We start from the raw sequence: 6,917 nt of genomic DNA, 5'->3' as shown, positions 1-6,917 counted from the left end.
ATTCTATAATGTTTCGTAGTTTATAAAATTTGAAGTGATTGCCAGTATTAGAGTATTACCCCTAAATTTGTGATTTATCTCAAATTGTTCATTGAGTGAAAACAGAAGCTACGCATATGAAATTTTATGTTGCAGTGTGCTACAGTCAAGTCTACACAACGTGAGGTATCTAAAGTCGCGTGTACCATCACGCGAGTATCACAGACAATGCTCAGCACTGCATTTCTTGATCTGAAGGATGAAATGTGATCTGGAGAATGGAAAAAAAGGGACAGGTTTCGTTCCAATTGTTTATTATTGAATTTTATTCAGTATCATGGTTAAGCAATCTAAGAAAAGCCAAAGGTCTAAGTAAAAATTTAAAGACAAATACTTAGAAACACGGTCATGTCCCTACTTGTTTTTTCATTTCAAGTTTTTAATTTAGTATCAGGGAAACTTCATAAAGTGATAATTGTTAAATCTCATATCTAAGACAATGCCAGTCGTTGTTTACTTGTTTCCCTTTAAGTTTTTACTAAACGATGAAACTGATACCGTGAAAATGATGCTTTCAGTAATGGCCAGCTGTGATAAACCACGACGTGCTTCACTGCACCTACTGCAGCAGTGGCAACCGCTGCTTGGCGCCTTCGTGCTTGAACTGGTCTTCGTGAGGTCTTCATCTTTGGCTTCGACGTGTGCGTCGTAGCGACGAATGAGAATACGACCTTGGACACTGATACTTGAAGCTGGTGAGCAGTTTCCATTTTATTGGGATATTGTTGAGATATTTGTTCTGTTTAGATTGAGAGTTCTAAACAGAATGAAAAAGCTAATGTAAATTCATTTTTTTTGGTAAACATTAGTTTGCAATCGAAGAATGAAACTCGTTGTTTTCATGGTTAACGTAATTTTTATTTTGTACCATATTGCTATGAGTTGCTTTGGCTCAGACTGCGTACACCATTACAATCATTCGAAACGTAGGAGTAAAATTCGGATCTATTTTTCCGTTTCTGTGCGGCCACGTGTGGGTGGCGTGCGTTTGGTTTGGTGGTGTAATCGGTCGATGTTGGATGCCGTATGGAGGTAGTCCATATTCATGTGATGAACAATTGAACACCGGGTAGAGGTGGTTCATATGTCGCCGTGTGTCAGCTGTATGACGTGTGTCAAGTTGCCGAATGGATGCAACTCACCTGAGCACTGTAACTCATTACCTTGATTCTGATTTAGTGACATTTTGATCAGTGAGATCAACACGTTGAGTTTCATTCTACTATTGTTGACTTATTTTGGTACCTACATACAATTTTGAAAAGGTTTTTTTAGTCCTTAACTAAAATGATAGGACAAAATATAAAACTGGTAAAGTTGACTTTTTGGTCATATTTTTAGTTAGTTTCATAATAAAGAAAAAGTGAAAGGCTTTTTTTGATCTTACAATTTTAATTGCGGATTAGAGTCGTTGTTTTGCGAACCGTGAATTTTAGGTAGTTCTGTGACAGCAAACAAATAGGTTAACATTTAATGGGCTCACGATAGATTGAGGAAAATGCCAGATAGCCACGTACCATTTGATGATTTAGATGTAAAGATAGCGAGTGTAATATTGAGAATGAGGATCTCAGTTCGGCTGGTCAGACCGTACCAGAGGCTTCACCGTAGTCGTAGCCCGTTAGAAGTCGGTATCTGCTGTGTGCAGTCCGTGGGTGCGCGATGCGCGGGGAGCTCTGGCGGAGGTCGGGTCTTGCAGAGACCGTAGAGTCACAGGGTTGACTCGGCGATCCCGTGGGGATGCGCGTAGTGTGTGGTTATGGTATAACCAATAGGCCACGAATGAGATACTTGTTTGGATTTTATGAAATTAAATGTGTTGAAGATTTTATTGTGAAAAAAGACAACATTTGGTACTCGGTTGTTTTGGCATTGCGTGTAGTATGATTAGTGTGTAAATAATGCTATCCATTTTATCAAATTTAATATGTTGAAGATTTTATTGGGAAGAATAAATAACTAAATTGGAACTTGGTTGTTTTGGCATTGCGTATAGTGTGTAATAAATGCTATCCATTTCTTGAAATTTAAAGTTTTGAAGGTTTTATTGTGAAGAATAACTAAATTGGTACTTGCTAATTAAACAACCGTTTTGGCACTACGTAATAGTGTGGAAATGCTATCTTAAAGTTTTTAACGTTGATCATTTTACTTTGAATTACCGAGTTTCTTTGAGATTTCGTCAGGAGTGACCGAACGGTGTACTTTGCGTGTCTATTATTGTTGCAGAGTAAAACACACGAGGACGTGTGTAAGCGCAGGAAGGCCGTGTCGGAGACAGACCGGATATTGGCACGGACAGTCAATTATAGCGCAGCGCGCGAAGAGTTGCAGCTGGACAGCTGACGTCACAACCAACCAGTTGTCCACCCAACCAGTTGTTGTCCCCACTTCGTGCGCTAGGACGGAGCCGCGGTACCTGAGACCCGACACTCTCTGGCGGACCACGCTAGAGACAAGAAGTCTTAGAGCCTCCTCGGAACTGTCCACGCTATAATTGTTCTAAACCAAGTTGTTTACCTATCAGTTATTGTAAAATTTAAAGTGTGTAAAATAAATCGTTGATTACTATCGTCTTCGTCTCAATCCTCGATGACCCAGCAACGCCCCGATGTCTGAAAATGGTGCCAATCCTGACCTGTCCCCGACATATATATACCGACGATCTCGAAAACCGCTCTAACGATTTCGCTGAAATTTGTTATGTGGGGGTTTTCGGGGGTGAAAAATCAATCTAGCGTAGCCTTAGAACCCGGAAAACGCGAATTTCCGAGTTTTCATGAGATTTTCTTTCGCGTTTGTAAACGTAAAATATGGTCCTTAATTTCGCCGCGCGCGCATCGATTCCGCTTAGCTCAGTCGTACGAGGTCGGTCTAATGTACGCAGATAGATCGTAGGTGTCAGGGTTTCGAATCCCGGCCAGAAATTAAGTTTTTGTTTTTTGTGTTTGTATTTATAAGAGTTTTTTTTTATCTAAAGACGTGATAATTATATTAAAATAGAACCGAGCCAAGCTCGGTCGCCCAGATATTATAGTACTTATATAATAAACGTTGTATCCGTATTTTTTTAATGAAAGGAAAAATGGAAAAATTCACACCTCGCGACCTGTTGCTTTGCCGGAGCCAGAGGTCGCAGGTTCGAGTCCTGCCGGAGGAGTGAATTTTTCCATTGTTCCTTTAATTAAAAAAAAATGTAATATCGCTCGCAGACGTTTCTGCATGATAAACGCAAATGTTGTATCCATATTTAATAAATACCTACTTATAGAGTTTATGGCAAGACTGTGTACTATTAACGAACTTCCATTCAATAATATGATACTAATTCATTTTATACTGGAACGTCATAGCTTAATTACCCTTAACTATGAGATATCCGGTATGAAATGAGCTAGAAGTGGATCCACAATTAAAGTCCGTGGCCGTACCTACCGGTAGTTTATTTCTTACGCCGTGGCTTGCGTGGGCGACGGTCGCGCGATGGTCGCGCGACGGCGATGCGACGCATACGAAATGAAACCTTATCGATATGGAAGTATGAGACGCGACGGCGACCGTCGCGCGACCGTCGCCCACGCAAGACACGGCGTTAATGCGCAAGAGCAGGCCCCGTAGCCGAATAGTTCTGCGATACGAAACGCCGCAGAACTGTAGTCTGGCTACGCTGTCGCGCCAATATGCATAAGCAATAGAAATAGATAGCTACGAAAGCTTTCCTTAATTTTTGTACAAACTTTTTGAGAACTACTGTCATGAAGATCTTCGCCCGTATGGAATACGCACGCTGTATTCTTAACTAAAGTTGTAAATAAAAAATATTTTTATTCAACTTGAGAATTAATTATTCAAAAGCGTGTGAATGAACCGAAAAAAATCAGCATGCATACCATTTAATGCTCGGCAACCAACACATTCTAAAAAGTCTCATCACTCTTATGAATGTGTTTGGATTTATGTCCCATTTCTCATAAGCAAAGTAAATCAAGGGCGCTTGAACCTGACCTGCTTACGTGCATTTATGTAATTGTAAACAACTCGATATACAGCGGTGAGAAAAAAAAACTAAGTGAATTTTAAAATCATTTTGATGACCAGTCTACAGTCTGACCAAAAAGAGCATAAATTGAAAAGTGGCAACATCGTACTGTCGTCCCGTTTTCTCATAAATATTGATTTGAAAGTACTACAATGTTGCCACTTTTTAAAGCTACTGTTACACATGCTGATTACTAGCACGAAAGCATGCCACTATTGAGCAATTGCTACTTAGTAGCATGTGTGTCGAAACATTGCTAATAATGGGCATGCGATTTTCAAGTATGCTCAAAAATCAACGACCCTTTGATTTTTGAGCGTGCTACCTGCAGCGCGGGTGGAGGGGGGCGTGCTTTTGAGCGCGTGTGAACAGGTTTGCTTTTTAAGCATGCTAGCAAATACTATGTAAACTCTACGAGTTAATGCGTGCAGCTTGGTGCCAAAGCTGGTAACACGCGATACTAGCGCCTCTAGCGGCATGAGTTGATCAAAATAGTTTAGTTCATAAAGTTTAAAATTAAAAAAAGTCACACACTCTTATTTCTTGGTTTTATTCCATCTAAAAATGTTAAAGTAGATCAAGTAATCGCATTTTGTGTTGTTTTACGTACTACGCCTATACTGCCCTCCTAAGCTGAAAAGCGCTATCTCAAATGAAAATCCATAGCTAACTTATATCCCATTTTCAAAATCGTTTGGTTTCGAGATAGCGCCACTCGGCTTAGCAGGGCAGTATACTGACAAACTACTTTGATCAACTCATACCGCTAGATGGCGCTGCTAAAATCGTTGCCGCTTCATTGTATGGGAAACGTCACAAGCTGCACGTAATTGTTTATATAGTATTTGATGCTAGTATCGATTAGTTGGTCATAGCGGGTGCGCGTGCTTCCTTACTCTATGTCAAGTTGGGGCGACGATAAAACACTAAAATTTGTTACGTTATACCGTAACCATGAATGCCTATGGAATCCGCGTATACCGCAATATAAAAACAAAATGCAGCATTAATTCAGCAAAATGATTATCTTGTTCAGTTCCATACGGAGTTTCTTCGTTTTCCATGTTAGAACTAGCAAAGAGCACGCTAGCGAATGGCATGTGTATTGGAGCGTTTGATTTGAGCATGCTTATTCGAAAGCATACTCAAAACTAGCCTGCTTATTCATAGCAAATGTAAATTGCTCGTGAGCATGCTCATATTGAGCATACTCAATAGCACGCTTTTTAGCATAGTATTTTAGAGCATGTGTAACAGTAGCTTAATTTCTGCTCTTTTTGACTGTTGCTTCGGTGTAGTCGCTCTGCCTGCTAAGCCTACCCTGGATTCAAATCCCGGTAGTGCACTTATTTGTGTGAGGAACACAGAATAGATGGTTCATGAGTCATGGATGTTTTCTACGGATGTATATCGTCGCCTACAACCCATTAGTTTGGCACTAAAAAGATGTAAGGTGTCCCCCAATAATAAAAGATTCCTTATTTCACAAAAAAAATTGTATGACAATATGTATCTGAACGAAAAGACAAAACTTAAACCCGTTAACGTTTAGCTCATACTGAGCGACTTTTACTATGGGACCAACCCCGAAATCCAAAAACAAAACTGTTTCTTACATTTTTCAGAAGCTGAATTTTTCTATGGGACTTTCAGTTTTTTTTCGCGATTTCTGTCTTGGTTCCATAGCATTTTGATGCGGCCGTTTTCGGGTACCCATACAGTGACTTGGCGAGTCACCACCTGCCTATATTGTCATGTTTTTATAACATTATGAGCAAGGCAGGTGCCATAGTTTTTCCGATAGTTGGCGGTTACCAATCCACCAGCAACTCAACCTAATAGCCCGGTTTCTTTTTGTACCTTTTTCTTACAATAGTTCTACAGTAACCGGGGCTTATCTTAGTGCGGACAGGGGTAATCGCCGTTTAGTGTCACATTATTTTTTAGATTAAACTGTCTCAAAGGGCCTCTGCGCTGTTGGCTTCGGCCCCACGCACGCCTCCCAAAAGTCCGGGACCCCATGTTCCCGAGAACTGTAAAAAGACATAGTTATAACTTATAAGTATAAATCTTATAATGAAATTGCAAGACAACAAAATAATTTCTGAACATATGAGTTGAGGGAGTTAAACACTGCCTTCGCATCCTTCCTCTTCGTTTGGAAGTTAAATTTTGTGTTCAATTTCAAACTGGAAAGTAGGCCAAATTAAATTGAACTTAATCAATAGGATAGAACCACACAAAGACACAGACAGATGAAAATGTATTTAGCAAGTTAAGCCCGACAGGATTTACTTTGAAAATATATTATACAGATATTTGTTCCTGAGTCATGGATGTTGTCTATGTATATAAGTATTTGTATATTAAATATATCGTTGTCTGAGTACCAACAACACAAGCCTTCTTGAGCTTACCGTGGGACTCAGTTGATCTGTGTAAGAATGTCCTATAATATTTATTTATTTATATTCATATAGGACGACTATCCATACTAATATTATAAATGGGAAAGTGTGTGTGTCTGTTTGTTTGTCCCTCTTTCACGGCAAATTGAGCGACGACCTTCGCTCGCATTAAATTTGAATATTGCGGAATGCTTCATACAGACTCCCCCCCCCCTTTTAGAGAAGTGGTGGAATATATATAACTTACCTATAGGTATTATATAACTACTGTTCGATTCAAGTTTTAATCATGCCAATCCAATCAGCCTGTATAACTTTACATGCATTTAAAAACAATATAAATGACTAATGCCAATTCATTCCGATTGCAAACAGCATTTATTACTGCTGGAACACCCCTGCCCTGTCTTTTTACTTTAAAATAATTTACC

The sequence above is a fragment of the Leguminivora glycinivorella genome, chromosome 1 (assembly GCF_023078275.1).
Source record: "Leguminivora glycinivorella isolate SPB_JAAS2020 chromosome 1, LegGlyc_1.1, whole genome shotgun sequence".
NCBI lineage: Eukaryota > Metazoa > Arthropoda > Insecta > Lepidoptera > Tortricidae > Leguminivora > Leguminivora glycinivorella.
This window is presented reverse-complemented; position numbering follows the sequence as displayed.